We start from the raw sequence: 14854 nt of genomic DNA, 5'->3' as shown, positions 1-14854 counted from the left end.
TCTATTCAAGTGTGATCTGGGGCAGACAAGCCTGCTGCACAGGCGAGAAGCACAGAGAAGTATTCTGTATTCAGTGTTCAGTCCACAGAGCCTATCGTAGGGCCTGCCCTTGGAGAAGCCAGCCCAGTGACCAGGGCCATTTGGCAGAAACAGGAATGCTACTAGTCTGGCCCCTCCTGTCACCTGGACAGGGCAACACGGTCCAAAGACCAGGAACTGGGCATCCTGTTCCAAGCATTTTTCCCAAGATCACCTCCAGCTTTAAAAACATCCTTTATCTATCCAAACAGCAACTTTTATTTTTATTTTTATTTTGAAATGCTGGGTGAATTCAAGGAACATTACAGTTACTATACATAGAAAGCATTAGCATAATGGTACCTGAATGGAGTGTTAGTAGCAAATAGAGCACACTTCCTGTCTTCAACATAAGAGAATGTAGGCCTCAGATATACTATTGGGAAAAGGTTGCCAGGTGGAAATGAGGGTTGCGCTATCCAAGGATATTTTTCCTATGTGTCTAATTACTAAAATATGCTTTTCTGGGCACCCTTTTGAAAGTGTTGAGTTGGCCAAGGCTCTACCCTTGAGGTGTACACTCCCAGCCCTTCCTTCACATTAAGTATGGTGACTTTATGCAAAGCAAAGGTGCTCACTCTAGAATTCAACACTATTCTGAGAGGCCTTTATGAGAATGAGAATTATTCATATTGGTAAAGGAGCAACAGTATTATCATTACTTAATTATAATATTATTATATATCTGAAGGGGGAAATTCACCATAAGAAATAGTATGAGGGAGCCGGGGTGATGGCTCAGCAGTTAAAAGTACTTGTTACTCTTGCTGAGGACTAGGATTCAAGTCCCAGTCTCCACACTGTAGCTCACAACCATGAGTAACTCCAGTTCCAGGGGATCCAACAAGAATGCATATGCATTCAGGGAAAAACATCCATACACATTAGGTAAAAATGAGTAAAAATTTAAAAATGGTATGAGAATCCACTAACCTGATCAGTTATGAGATAAACACAACACTAAAAACATTAGAGCTGGAGAGATGGCTCAGTGGTTAAAAGTACTTGTTGCTCTTGTAGAGGACCTGGGCTCAGCACCCAGCACCTACACGATGCCTCACAACCATCCATAACATTAGGTCAAGGGGATCCAAGCCAACGCTTCCTCCTACTCCTGCTTCTTCTGCTGATCATCCTCCCCTTCTCCTCTTCTTTTTTGTTTTTGTTTTATTTTGTTTTTCAAGACAGGGTCTCTCTGTTTAGCCTTGGCTGTTCTGGAACTCTCTCTGTAGACCAGGCTGCCCTGAACTCAGAGATCTGTCTGTCTCTGCCTCCCAATTGCTGAGATTAAAGGCCTGTGTCACCACTGCCCAACCCAAGCCCCTCTTCTTATCTCTGTGGGTACCAGGCACACATGTGGAGCACTAACATACATACAAGGAAAACACTCATGCACATAAAAATAAAATCAACAAATCTTATTTAATCTTTCCTATATTCTAAAAAAAATAAATATTCGAAAAATAAAACTTAAGACAATTCTCATTATCAATAGCTAAAACATAAATTACCAAAGAATAAGATGGACAGAAAACATCTAGATGAAGGGAATTCTAAACCTCTGAGGACAGAAGTGCTGAATTTAAATCTGCCTAGTAATTCCAGAAGAATTCTCTGAACAACTATATAAATATCACAAATTTCTAAAAAATTCCAATAATATTTTTTGGGTGGTGATGAGAGTGGTGTATAAAAAGATAATTTTCAGTGAGATAATATCACATATCCAGCAGTTACTGAATAAGCACATGTCAAATATTTGATTTCTGTCATTAACTAATGAGGAAGTCAGTGTGATATCATGACAGATTTGGAAAGAGAATGTGAAAAGAATCATTGCTATAAATAATCTCATACAAAGAAATGTTGAGGGTACCAAGGCTGATTTTATTAAAACTGGTTAACATTCAACATGTTATAAATCTTTGAGATAATCTAGGACCAAAAAAAAAAAAAAAGAGAGAGAGATTTATTTGTACCTTTACCAGACAAAAATCTACAACTTAACAAGTGTGACAGTTAATCTTGGTTGTCAACTTGGTATGATTTAGAATCAAATAGAGACAAGTTTCTGGGTGTGTTGCTGCCTTGTCAGTCCTTTCTCACTGCGGTGACAACATACTCCCACAAAAGCAACTTAAAGAAGAAAGAGTTTACTTTGGCTTACATTTCTGGAGGGATAGAGTCCACAGCAAGGACAATATGAGAGCAGGCAGGGAAGGTATGTTGGTAGCAGCAGGCTGCTGGTTGGTCACCTTGTATCCACACTCAGGAAGCAGAAAATAAACAGGAAGTGGGACCAGGCTATTGAAGTCTCAAGGCCCACCCTCTATGACCCACTTCCTTCAGTGAGGTTTTACCCCCTAAAAGCTCCGTAACATTTGGAAACAATACCACCGGTTGATGACCGAGGGTTCAAATATATGCGCCTATGGGGGACATTTCACTGCTGTGGAATAATCCTGCACACTTTAAATATGTATTACTCTCATTGGTTAATAAAGAAGTTGATTGGCCTATAGCAAGACAGGATATAGTTAGGTGAGAAAAATCAAACTGAGGATACTTGGATGAAGAAGAGCAGAGAGAAGAAGTTGCCAGGTGCCACAGATGGAGCAGGACATGCTGGAGGACAGGTAAAGCCATGAGCCATAAGGCAGAATGTAGATTAATAGAAATGGGTTAATTTAAGTTGTAAGAGCTAGTTAGTAATAAGCATACACTATTGGCTGAGCATTTGTAAGTCATATAAGCCTCTGTGTCAGTTATTTGGGAGCAGGTGGTCAGGACAGTAAAATTCCACCTACATTTCACATTCCAACCACAGTTGGTGAGGGTTTTCCCAGAGGTGTTTAACTGAGTGGGAAGAGCCACCTTGATGTGGACAGAACTGTCCATGGGCTGTGGTTGCAGACTGATTAAAAAGGAAAAGCTGGCTAAGTGACAGCATTTGTCTCTCTGACCCCAACCACAGACACAATGTGACCCACTGCCTCATTCTTCTGCGACCACGGCTGCTCTTACTGCCACACCTTCTCAGCCATGGCCAAGTGTACATTCAAACTGTGACCTTTCCTTCTTTAAGTTGCATTTGTCAGTTATTTTGTCCTAGTAAAAAGAAAAGTTGCCAACACAGCAAGTAAAGTCAGTGTCTATATCTTCAAGCAACAGTAAACAGCAATACATGCCCCTACCATCCCTTTGTTCCCATATGATGTGGATAAGTATTATCCACTTTTATGTTATTTCTAGGATTTAAATAACTTTCTCCAAAACTATGAATTTCATTAGAAAAACAAACAAACTCAAGGGTAGCTAAATGGTTTGGGTAACACAAATGAAATAAAACAAAAACAGAAAAGAAATTTACCTTACCTATCTAAACAAGGTCTATACCCAAGGGGAGGAGGCCTTGCCTCCTTGAGAACTCAGTGACTTCAGAATACTCGTGCTTACTGGCTGTCCTTGTTTAAACTTGGGCAGTGTGTGCTTTCCCAGGAAATCTCTCTCTCTCTCCTTTTCCTATTCCCTGCACTCAATCATACCATTTCTAATATTTCTAATCTAATCATCAAGAAAACCTAACAAGCTTAACCACTTAGCCCCATCCTTTGTCATTCTGGGCCCAGTCCTTTCATTGTGTACCTAGTCTTTTGTCATTGTGTGTGCAGTCCTTTGTCACTTTGTGCTGTTGGCCTAAACCCTGAGCAGGGAGTATTAAGAGAAGGACATTTCTTTTTTTAATGTAGTTATTTTTATTGTATGTGCATTGGTGTTTTGCCTGTGTGAGTGTGTCAAATCTTAGAGTTACAAACAGTTGTGAGCTGCCATGTGGGTGCTGGGAATTGAAATCAAGTCCTCTGGAAGAACAGTCTTAACCACTGAGCCATCTCCCCCCGCCCCGTCCCCGAGAAGGATATTTCTTGCCATCTCCAAGATGTTACTTTATAGTTTTGGAGAAAGTTATTTAAATGGCTTTCTTCACTTAAGTAACACTTTTATTTGGGAAAATATATAATGTTTTGGGTAATTGTGATGGTTTGGATGAGAATGGCCCCCATGAGCTCATATATTTAAATGCTTGATCTGTAGTTGGTAGAGCTATTTTTGAAAGATTGGGAGGTGTGGCCTTGCTGGAGGAGGTGCATCACTAGGGGTGGGCTTTGAGGTTTCAAAAGCTTATGTCAGGCCTGGTCTGTCTCTCTTCCTGCAACTTGTGGATCCAATGTGAGCTCTCTGCTACTGTTCCAACACCAAGTCTGCCGGCCTTGCACTTACCATAAGGGTCATGGGCTCACACTCTGAAATTACAAGCAAGCCCCAAACTAAATGCTTTCTTTTAGAAGTTGCCTTGGTTATGCTATCTCTTCACAGCTAGAATAGTAATTAAAACAGTGTGTAAACTCATACACATCATAGTCTTTTGGCCAAATGGTATACTGGTGAAAACAAAGTTGAAAATTTAGAAAGAAATACAATTTCATCCAGAATCTACCAAAACAAACAACAAAAATGTGTTACTTTGGATGTGTTTCCTCTTATGCAAAAATTAAGATAGTAGAGGCTGGGACATAAGCTCAATTCCCAGCATCCATATGGCAGTTCACAACCAACCACCTGTAACTCTGTTCCAGGAGGTATAAATCCTGGAATATAGAAGCCCTTTTCTGGCTTCTATGGACACCAGACAGGCACATGGTACACAGATACACAGCCAGGCAAAACACCCATACATATAAAATACAATAAAAATAAAAATTTATTTAAAAAATAAGATGGAATCACTAGAGGCTGGAGAGAGAACTCAGCAGTTAATGACACTAGTTACTCTCACAGAGGATGCAGGTTTGGTTCCCATCATCCATCTGGTGGTTTATAACCATCCATAACTCCAAGGGGATCTGATGTCCTCTTCTGGTCACACATGGGTGAGCATGCACATAATACAATACAGTTAGTTATACAGACAAAACATGCACACACATAAAAGAAAACTTTAAAAACTTGATATCACTAGCCAGGTATACTGGTCCATACCTGTAATCATGTCACTTAGGCAACTGAGGTGGAGGATCCTGACTTCAGGGCCACATGATGGGACCCTCTTTGAAAAGGGGTGAAAGATGGTTTGGATGATCAGGTTTCCTGTTGCTTCTATGACTGTTGTTCTTCAATAAATATGATATGCTACCTTCTGAGTGCCCCTACCATCCGAGTGCCCCTACATTCTGAGGGCCCCTACCCTCTGAGTGCCACCACATAAGGCAAACAATGTTTTCTTAAAAGCTCTTCTTTTTCCCGTACGTAGTCCTGGAATTATTTTTTTTTAAGTGCTGGGGTTTTGAGCTCTGATACAAGTAAGTTCATGTTCTATGATTGAGCTATAGCCCCAGCCTGAATTTGTTTAGTAATGAAGTGTCACTGTTGGTCAGGTTAAGTCAAGGGTACTAGCTACTGTGAGAGCCAAAGTTATGTTTTAAGTTTTAATTACTATGCCTAAGAGATTTATGAAACAAAATGTCTCTGACCTATAAGCCTGTTGCCCAAGGACACATATTTCCTAAAATGCTGGAGGCTATTGTTTGTGGGAGATAACAAGCCACAAGTTTTCACTCCTCTAAACAAGTTTGTTTGACCCATCTGCACCTGATGTGTTTGATCACATAGGGCAGGAAGTACATGAGCAGGAAATACGTTAGGATGTATGCTTGCTCCTGATTGGACCTGATGGGGCATTTGATGAATTGTGGGTTATGCCTTTTTAAGCCCCTGCAAACCATGACTGGGGCCATTGTCTGAAAATCAGAGGTGGACCTGGCCGGATCCCATCCACCTGGCCAGTATTTAATTATAGGTTGCTTCAAAATTGGCTTTAAATAGAGGTAGTGATCTCATTCTCGACCAGTGGGATTAACAGTGCTTACTCCACCTTCCTCTAGAGTTCTTGCTAATAGGATGAAATCAAAGGGTAGGTTAAGGAGGTAGTTTAGTGGTATAGTCCTCATCTAGCAAGCATAGTGCCTTGGGTTCAGTCTTCAGTGGCACAAAGACAAAAGACAAAGCAAGGTCCAAACAGGATCAAAGGTCTCTAGCAGTAGCTGTACAAAGAGTTCTTACTAAGAGTAGGACTTGTTTCTGACTAAGCATGAATCCTAGCCTAGCTAAATTTTCTTACTAGATTACCTAATCTCTGCTAAAATAATAATTATAATAAACCCTCCAAATTCTGTTTAGCAGTCTTTTCCCTCAGAATGACACTTCTTTAGGGAAATTTAACTTTGATGGTAATAAGGTGTGGTTGCAACACTCAAATGTGTAGGTTTATTTTTCTTAATCATAACAAGACAGAAGTTTCCTCTGGGGCATTTTGTAACTTTTTCTGGACACAACAATAAAAACAAACCCCAATGATGTATTTTGTTCTTACACAAATCTCTGTGAAAGAGAAAATACTGACTCTTATGCTGCTTTAGTTTTAAGTCCTGAGACTACCAGGGCAGGATTGAAATTTTTCTCTCTTCCTGCAAATGTTTTGTGCAGGCTAGAAGGGCCTTAACCTACTTTGAATTGACCAGTCTTTTTGCCATGAAGTGATGAGGTCAGAAGATAGTTAAAATATGCATGCACCTGGAAGGTTTGGGATGTAGTATTAGGTATTCAGTCTTACTTGTCCTGCAGTCCCCACTTGATCTACCATGCAAATGAATATCAAATTAACTGGAAATAAATACAGTTGTCTTTCGAAGTCTGTGGGACATTGGCTTTAGACATGCTCATCCCCAAGTCCATGGACATTTAGTCCATATAACCTAAGTCATCACTAAATTACTTACAATACCTAATACAAGATCAATGCTCTGCAAATAGCTGTTCTTCTGTTCCGCTTAAGGAATAAAGAACATGGCTTGTAGGCATTCAGTATTATTTCTTCCTTCCCAAATGTTTTTAGCCTGCAGTTGGTTGAATATGGATGTGGATCCTGTAGGTCCAGAGAGCTAACTGCATCTCACTTGGAATGCGCTAGGGTATAAATTTAAATAGAATGCTTCTTTGCAGCAAGTCAATATCTCATTTAAGTGTTCCTAACTAAGCTCCTAAACTATTATTAAGTACTTTAGTTGTTGATGAAAGTTTAGATCTGTGTTTTACTTCATGCATTTAAGTCAAATTTGTGGATTTTTTTAAAATATAGAACTAATCCCCCATCCCATTTTTTTTCTACTCTGAGGATTAATTCCAGAGACTTGCACATGCTGGGCAAGTATTCTCTCATGAGGTATACTCCCAACCCAATGTAAAAAGAAGAAGAAGAAGAAGAAGAAGAAGAAGAAGAAGAAGAAGAAGAAGAAGAAGAAGAAGAAGAGAAAGAAAGAAAGAAATGTTCCTCACTAGTACTTTTCACTGAGCATAAAAACTATTTTACATACTAAATATGGCAGCATACCACACTTAGATATTGTATTGACATTTGCAACACTAAAGGAGGATGGCCTGAGGCAGGTACAGCAGTCCTCTCGGTACAAAGTCTGAGCTTTCCTGCTCACAGCCTCAGACCTGTCTGGGCATGCTTGAATGACTGGCCAAAGCAGTTCTCCTTGGGTAAGGAACTAAGGGTTTGGGGAGAAGAGAGAGAGGCTTAGGAACCTTAAAGTGGGAGACCAGCCTTCTTCTAACACCCTTGTTCCAGTAACAATTTCATGTGTAGTCGTATAAACAAGACAGAAGAAAGGAGTTCTTCTAATGTCTTCATGTAAAAAAAATGTAAATATTTAAGGATTAATTAACTTTAAAAGAGGTGTCATAAATAATACTACATGTTCAAAGGCTATTAGAATCCAGACGGGTGATGTGACTCAGAAGTATGCTAAGACTAGGAACTGCCCTGTTCAGTTCTGACATAATCTCCCATGTCCCAGACTGAAGATGACTCAGCACTTGTTTCAGTGTGTGTGTGTGTGTGTGTGTGTGTGTGTGTGTGTGTGTGTAGTGTGTGTGTGTGTGTTCCTTTTTCCTTTCCTTGTCTTTCTATTCATTGCATTCATTGCCCTTCAGGTCCCATGTTTAATCCCTTGATGAAAGTGAGTATGTGGCACTTTCTGGCTTTATCAGGAGAGACAATCTAAACAGGCAAGGAAAGGTCTGTTTACAACAAACCTCTATACAATAAATTTACCAGGTGGAAGACACAGGGGGCTCAGGCTCCATGGTCAACCAGAGAGCTCTGACCCTGTAAACTGTTTGGCCCTTGCAAAGTGTAGCCAGATTGCTTCTGAACCAGGGGAGATTCCTAGGGAAGTGCAGTAAAGCAATCATCAAGCAAAATTTAAGTTTGCATATTTGCAACAGACAATGAGCAAAAAGAGTGTTTGAACTGTCAGGTGGTGGTGGCACACGCCTTTAGTCCCAGCCTTCTGGAAATAGAGGCAGGCAGATCACTGAGTTCAAGCTCAGCCTGGTTAACAGAGTGAGTTTCAGGATAGTTAAGACTACACAGAGACCCCATCTCAAAAACCAACAACATCAACAAAAAAGAAAAACAAAGAAAGAAAAGAGTACTTGAACTAATTTATAACACCTCCACCCCCCATTCATTACAAATCATCTAGCAAAAGATAGTCCAGGGCAGCAAAGGTCATTCCATGTGCCCACCAGACTGTGTTCTGTGTTTCTATTCAGCCATCCACAGAGTACACTGTCTCTACATCTTCATGATAGAAAATAGTATCTGCTTCACCCCCACTCTTGGGTATTACGCTAACATTCTAGGAAGGAAGAAATAGAAAGGACAAAAGCATTATTCATCTGTCCTTAAAGAGCATTCCTGAAAGTCTTACACAGACCGTGTCTTTCATTTTAATGGCAATAACTGACACATCAATCACCAAATTCCAAACATATTGGGAAATGCAATTTTATAGCTAAACTCTGCCATCCAAAAGTACGTCAATGTTCTGATTATAGCAAAGAGGAGACCAGGTGTGGTGGCACACACCTGTAATCCCAGCACTTTGGAGGTTGGAGGAAAGAAACTCAGAAATCAAAGCTATCCTTGGCTGTAAAACAAGTTAAGGCCAATGCTTTCTTCTCACCTCTGAAGATGATGGTTTCTGTTCTGCCCAGTCCCACAGCCGATTAGCCCCAAATAAACACGGACGCTATATTAATTAACTGTTTGGCCGACAGCTTAGACTTCTTATTGGCTAGCTCTCTGCTAATTATTAAGCCATTTTTATTCATCTATGTATTGCCACAAGGCTGTGGCTTACCCATAATCTGGCATGTTACTCCCACATGACGTCCCTTTGGCCCCTCTCTCTCCTCTTCCCTTCATTTTCCTCATCTGGTAGCCCCACCTATACTTCCTGCCTGGCTACTGTGCAATCATTGTTTTATTCATCAACCAATAAGGGAAACATATATATAGAAGGACATCCCCCATCAGGCCTCCAAAGGCATCAGGTATGTGTGAGGTACACAGACATACATGCAGGCAGAACACCATTCACATAAAATAACTAATTTTTAAAAATGAATTTTGAATCTGGGCATGGTGGTGCACACCTTTAATCCCAGCACTGGGGAGGCAGAGGCAGGCAGATCTCTGTGAGTTTGAGGCCAGCCTGGTCTCCAGAGTGAGTGCCAGGATAGGCTCCAAAGCTACATAGAGAAACCATGTCTTGAAAAACAACAACAACAAAAAAAAGTAAAATAAAATAAAAAATGAATTTTGAATCTGGGCATGGTGGTGCACACCTTTTATCCCAGCACTGGGGAGGCAGAGGCAGGCAGATCTCTGTGAGTTCGAGGCCAGCCTGGTCTCCAGAGTGAGTGCCAGGATAGGCTCCAAAGCTACATAGAGAAACCATGTCTTGAAAAACAACAACAAAAAAAAAAGTAAAATAAAATAAAAAATGAATTTTGAATCTGGGCATGGTGGTGCACACCTTTAATCCCAGCACTTGGGAGGCAGAGGCAAGCAGATCTTTGTGAGTTCTAGGTCAGCCAAGATTGTTACACGGAGACACCCTGTCTTTAAAAACCATGAGGAGGAGGAGGAGTTGGAGGAGGAGGAGGAGGAGGAGAAAAAGAGAATTTTGATTTCTGATAGAACGTGGGATTTTTATGAAATTATATAAAATTTCAAGATGTCAAAATAATACTGTGTAATAGTGGTGGGAATGGGTATTTCTCTGAATTAATTTAATTTTAGTGGGTGGGAGAGAGATGGAGGGAGGTACACTGGTTTCCCTGTTGTTCAGCAACTGAGCAGATGGTTGCTGAAAGATCAATAATGGCAACCCCTGCAGGGACCAGGCAAAGCTCAGCAGAGAGTTCCAAAGATCCTCCTGGGATCTGTTCCTACTGGTTATCTCCCCAAACTCAGAGTCAACAAAGACACATAAACCAGTGAGAGAGGGGAGGTGCACGGTCGAGAGATACTCGCAGTTGTAATACACCATATGCATTTCTCCTAATGACATCTTCTATAACTCTGTGGAAGTCTGGCCTGAGTTTATAGGTGAGCCTACCTAGTCCACAGATCTAATTCCCAAACAGAAGCTGAGCGAATGAGTCAGACAGAGTCTGTGATCTAAAGTACTGACCTCCTGAAAGTATGAGGCTGACTCAACCCACATCTTCCATTTGCCTGATCTCTCTTTCTAGAAAAGCATGCGCATAAAAGATACAGTTAATCAATTGTAAAGAAGTTCCCCAAATGTAAGATAGTTAGTAAGAACGAAAGGCAACTGGCATCTGCTAGTGTGTTTAGGCAGGGATTGACAGAAGGTGCAGAACTTAAATTAGACATCACAAAATGGGAAGCATTTGAACTAAGAGGAGACGAGAGGAACAATATCCTATTGAGATGTGATGCCAACTTAAATTTGAAAGAAAGGAAGTAGTTCAGGGAGAAGGTTCAGATAAAGATTTCCTCCAGCAAGATATGGAATAATCTGAAGGGGCCAAGACACTCATGGCAAGGAAAGGGAAGAGGTAACGCATTAGAGAGGGACTGGGAGAGTACCACTCATCGAAGTCCTCCTACCTTTTGCTTTGTAAATTAGTTGATTGTCCAACTATGCAAACATATTTTAAAATCACTAAATCAAATCAACAAAGACTTAGATAAATAATATTAGGAAAATGAAGTGTATTGATGGTACAATGTAAACAAGTACAATCACTTAGCAAACGATCTTAGTGAGCACCCAGACTCATCAGCCACACATATATATGTAGATGGGGCATATGGAAGGCATTTGTACACACAAATATATATATGTCTATATATACACAAACACATACACATATATAGAATTACCCTAGTGTCTATAACAAGGAAATGGAGCAGCAAATAGTATTCTATGAAATGATATGCTGTTATTGCAAGTAGTAAATAATTTATATTTGATAGCCTGAATATTAAAAACATAGTTTTCAGCTTAAGAAGAAAAGAGCCAAGTGTGGCGGCAAGACCCTATCTCTAAGAAAGTAGAGGAGGAGGAGAAGAAAGAGAAAAAGAAGAGGGATAGGTGGTTCAATGGCAAAGTGCCTTCGGTGCCTCTCATTCATAAGGCCTTAGATTAAGTCCAGAGAGAGAGACAGACAAAAAAAGGACTGAGGCAGACAGATACACAGAGTGAACAATTCATGTAAATTAAGAACACATAGACACAAAATAATTTTATAAGAGTTCAGTGAAGAGGGCTAAGACTATAGCTCGGTCGAGCCCACCCTGGATGAAGCTGTCTTCAGCACAACATAAAGGAGGAAACAGACCCATCAGGCAAGACAGAGTTCTTCCTATTCTAATGATTAACACACTATGAATTCATTCTTTGTTCCTAGATTGCCCCTAGCCTTACACCCCTCTCCTCACACCAAAAACAGTCACTGGGAAAAGATATACCCTTAGTTCTCTTATATCTTTAAGTGTATGACCATCACTAGAACATGTGGCTATCTGTGGAATATTTGTACACTGTGGGGGATTGTGTTGCTGCGATTAATGTAATAAAAAGCTGAATGGCCAACAGCTAGGCAGGAGAGGATAGGCAGATTTCTGGGTAGAGAAAGGAAGAGGAGACAGAATGTAGGTATGTGGGGAGTTGCCAGCCAGACACAGAGAAAGCAGGATAGGTGATACAGAGATGAGGTAATGCCATGCGGCAGAAAATAGAGTAATATAAATGGGTTAATTTAAGTTATAAGAGCTAGATGATAGCAAGCCTAAGTATTGTATGATATTTGTATACTGTGTGAAGATGTATTGCTGCAATAAAAAGCCATATGGCCAAAAGCTAGGCAGGAGAGATACATGGGACTTCTGAGCAAAGAGAGGAAGAGAAGATAACTGGGGCCAGGAGGAGATGCCGTAGAGACACAGAATAAGTCAGACACACAAAATAGGAGAGAGGTAAAAGGCACATGATAGAACATAGATTATTAAAACTACGAGTTAATTTAAGTTACAAGAACTAGTGGGACATAGCTAAGCTAAGACTGAGCTTTCATAATTAATAAGAGGTCTCTGTGTTGTTATTTGAGGCTGGAGGCAGAAAAGAAAATCTGACTACATCCTAAGCTATGGCCAAGCTTTTATAATTAATAATATATCTTTGTCATTATTTGTGGGCTGGCAGACTCCATGAGAAAGCAATGCTACATTTGGTGCCCAACAGCTGGCATGTAAATCCACATAGGGCCCGGAAAAAGTTAAAAAAAAAAAAAACCAAAAAACAGTTCTGAACACCACAGAATAATAAGACATGGCTTTCTGGTGACCCTAATCTTTTGGGTAGACTCACTGCTTGTGGCATAAAGAGGCATATGACTCTTTTAAAAGGATCTGCTGTGTAGAAGAGCACTTCAGCAGCCAGTGTGCTAGGTGAAAAGCCCCCCCCACCCCGTCAGACTCAGCAACTACACAGAAATGGGGTGACAAATGCAGCTCCCACTCGTACCACCAGCATGAGGCTAGGCTCTTGGGGAACCAAGGATTGCAGAAGCAGCTGCCAGCCTCACACAGTGGTAGTTTGGCCATTTACGGTTTGGTTCACACAGTCAGGGGAGGCTGGAGACATGTATGTCCAGACTGAGAATCCCTCTAAACAGAAATAGTATGTTTGAATATGCTTAGGTGCTGAGAAAAAAAAAAGAAAATGGGTATAGGTAGTCATATAAAAAATAATAATTTAAAAATAATAAAGGAAAGTCTTAAAAGAAAAAAATAATGTAAAAAGAATAGGCCACATAAAGATGTGAAACCCATAGGAAGTCTGAATTCTATGTGGTTCTTTGTAGACTTTGAATTTATAAAATGCTAATGAACAAAAACTAGCAACAGCTGAGAGATAGTGCATTGTGGGAAAAACTACTGAAATAAACCACCCTATATATTTGAAGGATGTCTTAACTTTAAAATGGAAGTCAGAAAATATGTTGCTTTGGGAAAGAGGTTATACCTTTGTTTCCACAGAAAACAAAAGGCTATGAATTTCTTCAAAAATAATAAGGATCAGATTTGATTAGGGGAGATCTCCTGAAAATCTTGGCTACAGACATAAAGAAAGGAATCAAGAAAACCTGAGACTGGATGAGACATGGCAAATCTTGTTGACTACAGAGTCCTCATGACTTGTTATTACATGCCATCCTTTCATATGGCATGGATAGAGATTGATATTGCAGATTGGTTATGCAGTTCAAAAGTACTTATAAAGTTGACAGATGCCTTTTACTTGCTCAAACATAGAACAGAAAATCATCTTCAGTTGACTTGTGCACACCACACATTCCATACTTGTGTTAATACAGATATATATGTTACCTTTAAATGTTTGTGTGTTTTCAGAAAGAAAAAAAAAAGGACCAAATACCAATGAAAGCAAATAGCCCAGGTGAGCCAGCCTATCAGAAAGCCTCTGTTGCAGCTTCCTCAGAATTCTACATCCTTCAAAGCTGCTAGCTGAGATGGCCCAGTCTCAAGACTGGACTTCAGATAAGCCTTATATTTTCCTATCACACAGAGACTAAACAAAAAATAATACAGTTAGTTCTCCCAGGACTTGATTATTATCCCAATTTTCTCAGGTTCTCCTAAAAACGCTGTCACAACCAGACAACAGGAAGGAGTCTACAGAACATGTTGCTCACACTCTCAAGAGGTGGGGTGGGTGGTTCTGTGGGCTATGGATATTAATTATTATTCAGAGGGGGTTAGTTGCAAGTTGTCACTGGTCACAGTTTAAAAAAAAAAGAAAAGAAACTAAATAAAGGGGGTTGGATTCAAGGATCTCTTTCTGAAAAGAAAAGGGGGATATATAAATGATAGGATAAAAGGGAAGATTCTTGAATCCAATTTTAAACTAAAAAAGATTATTAATATCAAATGCTTTTACATTGTATGGGTTTTTGTATATTGATATAAATTTAAATTTACTTCTGTTTTAACATAATGCATCTATGTTTCTACTCTTGTTTAAAGTATTGTACCTATGCAGCTCATTTAAAAATGTAATGTAAAGTTCTAGTTCTTAAAAGCTATTATTACAAACTGTTTCGGATAATTAAGAAATGTAGGTTAGGAGTTAGCCATCTATAAAAATCAAAGTTTTAATCATGTGGTTATGATTTCAAGGTCAAATAGATATTTTTATTTGTTTATTTATTTATTTAGATGTTCTGTGTGTAACAATCCTGGCAGTCTTGGAACTCTGTAGACCAGGCTGGCCTTGAACTCACAGATATCTGCCTGCTTCTGTCTCTGGAGTGT

Source organism: Cricetulus griseus, chromosome 4 (assembly GCF_003668045.3).
Source record: "Cricetulus griseus strain 17A/GY chromosome 4, alternate assembly CriGri-PICRH-1.0, whole genome shotgun sequence".
Classification (NCBI taxonomy): domain Eukaryota; kingdom Metazoa; phylum Chordata; class Mammalia; order Rodentia; family Cricetidae; genus Cricetulus; species Cricetulus griseus.
This window is presented reverse-complemented; position numbering follows the sequence as displayed.